This window comes from Ranitomeya variabilis, chromosome 2 (genome assembly GCF_051348905.1).
Source record: "Ranitomeya variabilis isolate aRanVar5 chromosome 2, aRanVar5.hap1, whole genome shotgun sequence".
Lineage (NCBI taxonomy): Eukaryota > Metazoa > Chordata > Amphibia > Anura > Dendrobatidae > Ranitomeya > Ranitomeya variabilis.
Window position 1 is genome coordinate 533,496,214 of NC_135233.1, and position 12,228 is coordinate 533,508,441.

Genomic DNA, 12,228 nt, shown 5'->3' on the forward strand with positions numbered 1-12,228 from the left:
TCCCTGACTGCTTTGGCCTTACTACGATACCTCCACATTTGCTGTTGGTGGTGTCCTAACCGGTGGGCTTACAGTGAGGGAAGCAATGTAGCGTTGCTGACTACCTTCATTCTGAGCAGGTGCACCAACGGTACGGGATGTTTGGTAGTTAGTACAGACTTGTGTCGGGACCACACTCAGTCGGAGCAGCCTTTGGAAGTGGGGAATCACCAGAAATAATACACAAGACACGTCTCGTATAGTATATCACTGGGAAGCCTTTGAAGCACGCCTGCCTTCAAGGTGCTATCCCCTCTTTATATAGTTGTACAGGTAGTTTCAGTGGTTATACAAGTTTTGCTTGTTTAAACAAAGAGAGAAAAGAGAAGACAAAAAAAAACAGTTTCGGCTATATGTTAGTTTCACAACAAACAAAACAGTACAGTTTCGCCTATGTGGCAGTTTCACAAACAAAAAATAGGATTTCACACTATAGCTAAAATGTCCTTGAATGGACAGGTCAATATTGATCACAAATTCTTTTTGGTTCATTGAGATAACCATTTTTGTTCCGCTCTTCACAATCCCCCCTTTGACATATTCCATTCAAAACCTTGTCATATAGACGATTATTTTAGTCATTCTTTTTGTGATATTACAAAAAAAAAAGCTTTATATTTTCGCATCCATTACACAAAATTTATTTGTGCATACCGAGATACCCTTGAGTACAACCTTGAATAATACATATATAATTACAATAACTATAACTGTATGTATTAGGCTTTGCATAATCCCGGTAACCCACCCACCGATCCCCCTGAACCAATTGGCCGGGTTAGGAAAAGAAAAGGTATCTGACCACCAGCTATCCTTATTTTGGTCATTGTCTTTGTCATACTGATCCCTGAGTCGTTGTACGTCTTCTAATTTAAATCTCATACTCATAGTACTATTTGGGTCTATATAATGACAGCAGGTGGGTCCTCATGAGTCTTATACTGCTTTTTTGCAATGGCTTGCATGTATCCATGATGCCTTTCCTTCAAGCTTGACTGCTGTTGGAGTTGTTAACAGGACTTGGAAAGGTCCGTCAAATCTCGGTTCCAGAGTCTTTCTGGTGTGTCTTTTCACGTAGATTTGATCACCAGGTTCCAACTTGTGGCCTCCTTCGAGATTTTCTGGATCTGGAAGGGAAGCAAAAACTTGCGAATGCACTTTAGTTAAACGTTTTTGTAATTCTTGTACATAAGCAGTTAAAGTCTCAGTATTCAACATCAGTTGTTGTGGAAAATAACAACCCAAATTTGCTGCTCTACCAAAAAGAATCTCATGTGGTGACAGCTTAGCCTTCCCCCTTGGGGCGTTTCGGATGGAATACAGGGCAAGTGGTAGACACTCGGTCCAAGGCTTTCCTGTTTCTGCCATGGCCTTCTGGATTTTTAATTGTATTGTTCCATTTAATCTTTCCACTTTACCTGAACTCTGTGGGTGATACGGAGTGTGAAACTGGTTTTCTACTCCCAACATTTTCATAACATTCTGGAATATTTCTCCAGTAAAATGGGTACCCCTATCTGACTCGATCACCTCAGGCATGCCGTAACGGGGTATCAGTTCATGTGCTATTTTAATGGCAGTAGTTTTTGCTGAGGCTTTACGAACTGGATAAGCCTCTGGCCACCCTGAGAACATGTCCACACACACAAGCACATATTCGTATCCATTGTACCTAGGAAGCTGGATGTAGTCGATCTGGAGTCTTTGAAAGGGATACAGTGGTCTTACATGATGCTTGGTTGGGGTTTTAATGGTCTGACCTGGATTGTGTGCCAGGCATATAGCGCATGCAGCACACATGTTCCGAGCGAAATTACCAAAGCCTGGAGCCAACCACCTTTCTTTTACCTTGAGCGTCATACCGTTTGCCGATACATGCGTAGGTAGGTGGAGGTCACTCGCCACTGCGGGGTACCAGGCTCTGGGTAAACACAACAAAGTTCCTTTTTTCCATAATCCTTGCTGATCTTCTGCCCCTTTTTTCTGCCACTGCCCTCGTTCTTCGTCGTCTACCTGTTTCTGAGCTTCCTTCAATCTCTCCTCATCATCTTCAGAGCTATCTAGTGTGTGGGCATGATGTAAGGGTTTACGTGCTGCCTGTTTTGCTCCTTTGTCGGCTTTATCGTTACCCCTGGCTTCCTCGGTGTCGAGTCTCACATGTGCAGCTACCTTTATCACCGCTATTTCTTTAGTTTCTTGTGCTGCCTCCAGAATCTGTCTAATGAGGGAGGCATGTTTAACAGGTTGGCCTGAAGCAGTCATATAACCTCTGGCTCTCCATATTACGCCAAAATCGAAAATAATGCCATGTGCATATCTAGAATCAGTGTATATGTTTGCTGTCTGATCTTTGGCTATTTTTAGAGCTTCAACTAATGCCGTAAGTTCTGCTTCTTGTGCAGACTGATTAGCAGGGAGAGGTTCTGCTTTCAGCACTTCATGCTGAGTTACTACCGCATAACCTGTATGAAATTGTCCATTCATATCTGCATATCTACTGCCATCTATGAAAAGTTCAAATGTAGCATTACAGAGTGGCTTGTCACGTACATTACGTAAGCCCTGAGTCTCTTGTTCCATTAATTGTACACAATCATGCATTGACTCTGATGGGTCAAAGGAGTTGGAGAGTGCAGTTTCCTCAGGTATGGTACCCCCCTCAGACTCTAAAGGGAGCAAAGACGCAAGATTAAGAGTCTGAACCCTGGCAAAGGAAATGTTGGGCCTAACATATTGTTCCAGAGTTTCTGCATCTTCAGGGATGGTCAGCATAACTGTGCCATTTTCTCTAAAATGGATGTTTGCGTGCATTTTACTTAAGACATCAGTACCCAGCAAGCAGGTAGGTGCACCTTTAGCAAATAAAAATTTGGATACAAAGGTTTTAGGACCAAAGCTCACATTTAAAGGTTTTGTAAAGGGCAACGCCTGAATTTTACCATCATACCCTTCTGCATATGTTACCTTTGAGGATATATTGTCAGGATATGGTAAAAAGTCTTGATTTAAAATGGAGGATGTTGCTCCCGTATCTATCAGAAAAGGTACATTTTTACCCTCAACCTCAACTTGTATTATTGGTCTTCTAGAAGGAAGAGAGACCTGCATAACCTTCAGTCATTCTGAGCTGTCTGTTTGATCAGGCGCTGGGTTATTTATCCTATTTTTGGGTACAAAGGTTCCTGAATCTATATCTGCTTTTCTCTTCCTACATTCCCTTTGGAAATGTCCTGGCTTCTTACAGTAATGACAAGTAAACTTTTGATTAGCAGAGCCAGTATTAGCCTGTGCAATTCTTACTGGCTTAGAATTTTCTCTTAAGTCCATTTCTATCCCTACAGCTTTCTGTCTAGCCAGGTGTGGGTCTTCCAAGGTTCTCCAATCAGGGGTTGCGGCCTTAAGCTTTTCCTTCACTTTTGGAGACAATCCATCTATAAAGGTTTTTGTAACTAACCTCATCATTCCTGAAGCGGTTAGATCCATGCCTTCATCTCTGAAATTATTTTCTACACTTAGATAACATTCGTCTACTGATTGTCCAGATTTCTGAGCCACCACTCCCATTGTTCCTCTCTGCCTCTGTTTTTCCCTCATGAAAACCATTAAGTGATCTACAAATTGCGTACCTGATTCTATCGTTTGTAAGGCACCATCTCCTGCCTGGGGCCTATGTACCTGTAGATTTGCTAATAGCTCCTGGAAGAGTCCAGGAGTCATTTTCATTCTACATAATTCTTCTCCATCTGCCCAAACTCCAGCGTGAGTCTGCATAATTTGCTGTATATATTGTGCAAATCTAACTGGACACTGGGTGGGATCTGGTGCGTTATGCAAGAGAGACATGCCTTCAGCGGGGGACCAAGGGAAATATTGTCGAGTTTGGTGATATCTAGTTCCCATTACTCCGTCAGCACCAGGTTCCCTAAAGGGTCTTGGTACTACCCTAACAGGGGCAAGTACAGCGCCATGTCTAGGTGTACCACAGGCTAGGCAATCATTTCTCCAGTCTGGATTTTGTTGTCCACAGTGCGGACATACCCATCCTCCTGGTCCGGCTAAACTTTGAGGTGGTGTTTGGAGAAAAGATGGGGCATGTGGGTATAGGTATGGGGGTGGGGTGTTCTTATATTCCACATTTTGTTTTTCTCCATAGCCTGCGGGTCTAATACACCACTTTTTATTCTGTTGATTATATGTCCATCCCTCTTTTTCTGCTACCCTAGAGACATCAATCAACGCTTGGATCTGATCTATCCATTTCTTGTCTCTGATTATGCCTTTTTTTTTTTCCTGAATTCCTTCCCATTTTTTTCTACTAAAGGCTTCTGCCTTAGTAACTCCAAACTTACTAAAAATCTTTCTCAGCCCCTTAGTGGAATCTTCACCACTTCTCTCCTTTATGATAGTATAGATATCTAATTCTTCTGGTTCCGACTTTGTTTGCTTATTCCCCATTTTCTTATCCTGAGCTTTTTTCTTTTCTTGCCCTAGGTGGCGTTTGGGTATGAGAATACCTCGTTACCTTCTTCCTAAGGAGCTAGGATGTTTAACGGCTTCTGCGTACCGTGTTGATGTAAGAAAATCCTGATTCCTACACCTATAGCAAACAACACAAATGCAACCAGCCAGAGGATCAAAATACAACGTATCTTGTCCCAGGCTAATTTATCTGTCCTGGGCTCATACTATCATACACTTATCTGTCACCAGGTTTTCGTCAAAGACAGGATCAGAGATTGAACATAGGCGCGGAGGTCTCCCCGAAAGGACGCAACCACGTTGCCCAGTGGGACAGTCACTTCTTCTGTTTCAACACCCTGGGCGGCTTATAGGGCTATTCCCAACTTCCACACACCTTCTATTCACATTCACTCTCATTCAATGCCGTACTCCGTGAGGTGGTCAATTCCTAAGTAGTTCAAGAACCCGAGCTATAGGTATCCTCCTCTACTAGAACTACCCGCTAAAGGACACGACACAGAAAATCTTACGGACAGTGCAGGGCAGATATAAGAGATCTAACAGTGTCTCTTACCTGGCCAGGTTTTTATTCATCTGCCATCCATTATCCCAGATTCTCTTTTCGTTCGTATTCTGCCGGTGTTCTTGAAGGAGTACACAGACCTCGGGTCCCTGTTCAGGCGCCAGGAAATGTCGGGACCACACTCAGTCGGAGAAGCCTTTGGAAGTGGGGAATCACCAGAAATAATACACAAGACACGTCTCGTATAGTATATCACTGGGAAGCCTTTGAAGCACGCCTGCCTTCAAGGTGCTATCCCCTCTTTATATAGTTGTACAGGTAGTTTCAGTGGTTATACAAGTTTTGCTTGTTTAAACAAAGAGAGAAAAGAGAAGACAAAAAAAAACAGTTTCGGCTATATGTTAGTTTCACAACAAACAAAACAGTACAGTTTCGCCTATGTGGCAGTTTCACAAACAAAAAATAGGATTTCACACTATAGCTAAAATGTCCTTGAATGGACAGGTCAATATTGATCACAAATTCTTTTTGGTTCATTGAGATAACCATTTTTGTTCCGCTCTTCACACTTGCAAGTGCATGCTGGTTAAATGTCTAAGCATGCACGCTGTATTTAAATTTTAGAGATTCTTCCCTCTGCTAAAGGTCTTTGAGCAGTTCTTACAGATAACTTTGCACTGATCATTCGGATCTTGGTTAAAAAATTGCCACACTACACTCTTCCTACTATGGAATACCTTTTCAGGCATTGCACGCTGTGCTCCTTTCACCGCATGGCCTCGCTGTCCTAAAACTGTTTTTGTTTTTGACAAACGTTTTTGGCCAGATACGGGCCTGCCAGATGAAAGCTGTTGCGATGTAGATGGCTGCTGCGGATCATCCTCCTTTGCTTCTGAGCTACTGGCAGCGGCACCCTCTTCCCCCAATGGCTGCCAATCTGGGTCAACAACTGGGTCATCTATCACCTCCTCTTCAATGTCATGTGCACCTTCCTCTGTGTCACCGTGTAAGGTGCTATAGCATTCGGGACGGGGCACCATAGTCTCATCAGGGTCAGATTCTGGCTCAGTACACTGCGAGGGCAATGTAGTGATCTGAGTCAATGGAACAGCATAATAATCTAGCTGTGGCTGTGCATCAGTGCACTCCATGTCCGATTCATCTTGTAATGGGCAGTTAACAATTTCCCTTTCTAACCCAGGCACGGTATGTGTAAAGAGCTCCATGGAGTAACCTGTAGTGTCGCCTGACGCATCCTTCACTTTTGGTTTGGGTGAAGGACACAAGGAAGCGACTTGTTCCTGACCAGGAGCATCCACTGACGACTCGCTGCCTTTATATTTGGAACTTTCTGAAGAGGAGGCAAAAGAGCTAGAGGCTGAGTCAGCAAGGAAAGCCAAAACTTTTTCCTGCTGCTCCGGCTTTAAAAGCTGTTTTCCTACTCCCAGATAAGGGAGCCTTCGAGACCTTGTGTAGCCAGACGATGACGCTGGCTCAACACCTCCAGCCTTAGGTGCTATTTTGCTTTTCCCACTACCACCAGATGCTCCACCACCACCACCACCATCAGTACCAGCTGGCAATGACCGCCCACGGCCTCTTCCACCAGACTTCCTCATTTTTGGGAAAATCTAACCAAAATAACAACCGTTATATTGTACTGCAAAACAAGGTAGAAGGTGTATATAAACTTGTTGAGAATTTAAATCTCCCTTTTTTTTTGGTAGACTGAACCAAAACTCAGGCCCAGTGTATAACACAACACAATGTAAGTGGCAGAACGTGCCTGGCTGACATACAACATACTAACAGAACTGATGAGATCCACTTTGTGACAATTTGAATCTCCCTTTTTTGGGGGGGAGACTGCACAAAAACTCAGGCCCAGTGTATAACACAACACAATGTAAGTGGCAGAACATGGCTGGCTGATATACGACAAACTAACAGAACTGACGTATATCCACTTTGTGACAATTTGAATCTCCCTTTTTTGGGGGGGAGACTGCACCAAAACGCAGGCCCAGTGTATAACACAACACAATGTAAGTGGCAGAACGTGGCTGGCTGATATACGACAAACTAACAGAACTGACGTATATTCACTTTGTGACAACTTGAATCTCCCTTTTTTTGGGGGGAGACTGCACCAAAACTCAGGCCCAGTGTATAACACAACACATTGTAAGTGGCAGAAAGTGGCTGGAAGATATATGAAAAAATACAAGGACTGTAGTACAATTTCAATCTCCCTACAATGATCTCAGGACAAGTATGGCAGCAATAAAAAGGACTGCTGCACACAAAAGTGTGGACAAATAAACAAGATAACTGTGCAGAAAGGAGCAACAGGATTTTTGCTTTTAAAAAAGCAGTTGGTTTGCACAGCAGCGGTGCAAACAGCAATGCAGCTATCAGGGAGCCTTATAAGGCAGCCTAATAAGCTACAGAGCTGATTAACAAAAATATACCGTCCACTGTCCCTGCAAAAAAAAAGGTGGTGTTGGACAGTGGAAATCGCTACAGCACAAGCGGTTTGGGGGTTAATCTTCCCTCCCTAACTAAATCTCTTCTTCTGATGAAGCTGCAGCAACCTCTCCCTATGCTAAGATCGGCAGAAGTAAGATGGCGGTCGGCGTGCATGCCCCTTTATAGCCCCTGTGACGCCGCAGAAAGCAAGCCAATCACTGTCATGCCCTTCTCTAAGATGATGGGGACCGAGACCTATGTCATCACGCTGCCCACACTCTGCGTCCTCCTTCATTGGCTCAAAAATGGCGCTGAACGCGTCATATGAAACGCAACTTTGGCGCGAAGATCGCCGACCTCATGGCCGATCCCACACTAGGATCGGGTCGGGTTTCATGAAACCCGACTTTGCCGAAAGTCGGCGATTTTTGAATTTGTCCGAGCCGTTTCGCTCAACCCTACGTTAAATGGAATTAAGGGGTTAAAACATATCAAATGTTTAGAAATTCTTTTGTGCCTAATAATTTGGAACAGTGCATTTTGAGTTTTTATTCATTTTGGAGATTATACTGTTATCATTGGGAGGTTTCTTCAATAAAATTCGATGTATACTCTAACGGGTGATGACTTTTATTAGACTGACTATCATTTGTACTTACCATTTAGGAAAATCCGAGAAAAATGTCATTTGCATAATAATTTGGAACATGGTGTAAATATCTCCTGCTGCCTTTACTGCGGCTCCTGCTGCCTTTGCTGCTGCTCTTGCTGCTGCTGCTGACACTACTGCTGCTGCTGGTGCTGCTCATGTTGCCCCTGCTGAGCGAGGATCAACTGCTTCAAAAGCTCCTCCATCTTGTCAGCAGGTTTTTAGCGTTGCCGGCTTAATTTCTGACATGCAACACACTTTGGGGTATGCCTCAGTTCACACTGCCAGCATTCTCCAACCATATGTAGTTCAGTGGTATTCACGATGGGCAGTGATGAGGCAATGACCCAGGAAAAGTTCAAAATAAAATCTTTTTTACTAAACAGCATACTCACAAAGCAGGAAAGTAAATCGGATCCTCCGGATCGCAGCCGGGAAAAGATAAAGGCAATCCGTGACCGATTGCCGTAGGCGACTGTATCGCCGTGTACGCTGAGGGTACTAGGAATTTTGGCTCTGCTTGGCCCTGTGTTGCCTCACACAGGTTTGAGCTCTGCAAAGCTGTCTTCTCTGCCTGCTTGCAAGACCAAAACTGACATACCCAACCCTCTGCTGCAGTGTTTTTTTTACAAACAGACCTGTGGTCGTAGGCCATATGGAAAACCTGGGGCCGGGGAAGGAAATGGACTGCCCCACTACCATCCTGTCGTACATTTCAGAAATAAATGCCCATGGCGGGTTTTCTTAACTCTGCCTTGGACAAATAGCTGGCCAAAGACTGACACTTACTTCTATTCTGCCTTGCAATCACAGCTATGCCTGTGACTGCAATGCACTCCCTGGCCTCCATATGCTTCTTCGCACATCCTGGGGGACACATAGCGACCCTCGCATATAACACCGGTCACTGCCTCACTATATATATATATATATATATATATATATATATATATATATATATAGTATATACTACATATATTTATAGCTTTGTCACCAGAAAAGGAGGCGTGCCCAGAAACATTTCTTGCACAGGGGCCCCAAGCAGTCAGTGTCCGCCGCTGATGTTGACATAGTAAAAGGTGATTTTTTATTCCAACCAGATCATCAATTTATATAGTGGATATTTGCCTCTGGAGGACCTCCTTTTTCTTTTTGGATTGTACCTGGAGAATAAGTGGAAAAGTGGCGACCGGGGACCGAGTATCGAACAGTGGCTGCCACCATGAGTCAGCGGAAATCCTCCAGTTCTACCAGCCTAAATGGTAAGATTTCCATGGCAAGCAGCCTGGAGATGAGCCTGTTTAGCATTTGGGCCTGTGAGTGGGTGGCTGGGAACTTTTTTTTTTGTTTTAAGGCCTGGGATAGGGACAGCTGAGCGAACAAGTCTCTAATGATGGTAAGTCAGCATGTGCAAGGATAGCTGCAGGGCAGGAGAAATTTGTGACACTGTTTTCGATAGGAGATTGGTAATCACCTAGCACAGGGCAAGAGAAAGTGGTGTCACCCAATGGCACCAATCGTGGACTCAGGCTTTCGGTCAACCAAGTCGGGTGCTTAGATGACATGTGCCTGATCATGCTGATGGTGGTTAGATTCTTAGTGGTTATGGCCCCTGCTGATCTTGGCATGAAATTCAGGAGTGTTGGTGCTCTGCAGAACAGTTGCCCGCCTTCTCCCTCTGGTCACCCCACTGCCTCTTCCTGTCTGTGTCGGTGCTGATGATCTCTCCCCCTCAGTACTGCTGGCCTCGCTCTGCATGACAGATTCCCAGGTTGGGTCAATGACTTTGTCATCTGCCACCTCCTCTTCCACCACAGCACCATGGTCTTCCTGACTATGTGACTTAACAACAAGACGTAGCGGAAACTGTGTCTCATCATCATCTTCCTCCTCCTCATCCCAAATTTGCCGCCCCCACCGTCATGTTCTTGTGGCCATAGCTGCTGTAAGTTTTGTGCATCAGCATGTCGTCCTGTCCCTCTTGGAGCATGCAGGTTGTGCGACCACAATCAAGACATTTTGTGGTTAAGAGCTCCTCACAGTGTCTTAGTATGGGATCACTAGTCTCCTGGGACTCAACATGGTGGGAGGAAGGAGGATCAGGGTGAGGATTAAGTGATCCAGACTTTAGGCTGGTGAGACTGGACTGTGTTGGAGTGTGTGGTGCTGCCAAGCCTGATGGAAGCATTAACTGCTATCCAACCGACCACCTGTTTACACTACTCTGGCTTCAGAAGTGGTGTACTGTGGCTGCCTGCAAAGTGGGACAGGTACCTATGTGTCATGGGCGTGTTTCTTTTGCTCCAGCAGACATAATTGCATCTGCCTCAAGTCCTCGGCATCTGCGTGCAAAATCATTGGCACTTCCACTTCCCATCCCTTAATGTATGCCTTACCCCTTTTGTAATCGCTAGGTCTCTTGAAACCAAGTTTAGTTTTAATAAAAGAAAAAAAATTGGACACCTGCAGCAATCAAAGTGTTTTTTTGTGAGTTTACTCCACCGTAATGTAACAGAAAGAACGCAAGAGTGTATGGAAGACAATCATATTCAATCCAGAAAAATATTTCAATGCTTTTTCTCAGTTTTACAGACCTCATAACACTGTATATCTGAGAAATGGAAGCCTAAAAAAATTTGAAAAGCTTTTGTTCTCTTTTAGAGATCACAGACATTTTCACAGACCACATAACACTTTATGTCTGAGAAATGGAGGTCTACAAAAACTTTAAAAGCTTTTTCGCAGCTTTGCAGAACACAGAAATTTTCACAGACCACATTACGCTGTATGTCTGAGAAATGGAGGCCTACAAAAATTTTAAAAGCTTTCGTTCACTTTTAGAGATCACAGAAATTTACTGTGCTACACACTACGGAATAGTGTATGGTTTAGAAATGTCAACGATTTTTGGGTGTGTTATATAACACAAAAAAGGGACCTCGAAGAATGTGATACTTGATGGATCAAAATATATGTCATTTTTCCAGCATCCTCAAAAAAAACTGCAGCTATATATTTCCCAACGGACTGCACAGGCCTAATCCCTGTGTACAGACTGGAACCTGTCACTCTCCCTGCTCCTGCAGCTCTCTCTTCCTACCTAAGATAAATGCAGATTGTATGTGCAGCAAAAGATTAGCCCTTAGACGGGGTATTAGTAGGATAGCTCAGCTTCTGCACCAGTACCTACACTACAGGCCTCTGATTCGTTATACTGTGCACATAGGACTAGACAAGCACTCGGTCCCTACAATACCAAGTGTCACAGAGCTGTGCAATGGCATCAGTGTCCTGAACCGAGCGGTGCGTGTCCTTTTATAATCTCTGTTGATGTCACTCAGCCAGCCATTCACAGTAATGCCACAACTAAGATGGCTATGGCATTATAGTGACTCACAGGCAATTCCCGCATGCTTATTGGCTGCGTAACAGACGCCATTACTTGCCGAGTAACGTGCACATCCGAGCACCGTGATACTCGAGTGATAAAGGAGTGTCACCAAGCACCCAAGAACGTTCACTCATTTCTAACTGTAACGCAATGAACCCTGCCTAAATGCCTCTAATACACTATCCCTACCCCACCAGCTAACCCTACAAGAATTGCAGATAAGAGAGGTATTTTTAGAGATAGAATCTATTCGAGTTAGCAGGTTCTAAAATGCTATATAAAACCCACTGTGCCTTCTACAGCAGAAACTCTCCCTACACTATTTCTGGGTACAAATTGCCGATGTCGCTAGGTGGCCGTCAAACCGCATTAATGCCAGTAGCCAATGTGGCTACGGAATTACCGTTATTGGCAGCAATCCCAGCATGTTCAGTTCCTGAAAATCAGCCATGAAACATGCAGGGTGTGGAATAGAGCATGGCACCCGTGTACCCGGATACTCAGTCAAGTACTGAGTGTATTTAGCACCAGGATGCTCGATCAAGTACCGAGCACGCACAACAGAATCGTATCAAGGGGTGGACAGGCAGGGCATCTGCCCTGGGCGCAGCCAGCAGTGAGGCTCCTTCGGGACTCATAATGTGGCGATCTGAAATGTCTAACCTGGCTACTGCATTTTACCGCCCTCTGGACTGG

At 44.4% G+C, this 12,228-nt stretch overlaps 1 long non-coding RNA gene across 1 annotated transcript in view; it reads right to left on the reverse strand.

Annotated features, from left to right (window-relative positions):
• Positions 1–239: 239 nt before the first annotated feature.
• The window catches only part of LOC143806991 (uncharacterized), a 50,143-nt gene continuing 38,154 nt past the window's right edge, over positions 240–12,228 (reverse strand). The window contains exon 2 of the long non-coding RNA XR_013221608.1: positions 240–1,166. This is a non-coding gene — a long non-coding RNA (uncharacterized LOC143806991). The remainder of the gene's footprint in view (positions 1,167–12,228) is intronic.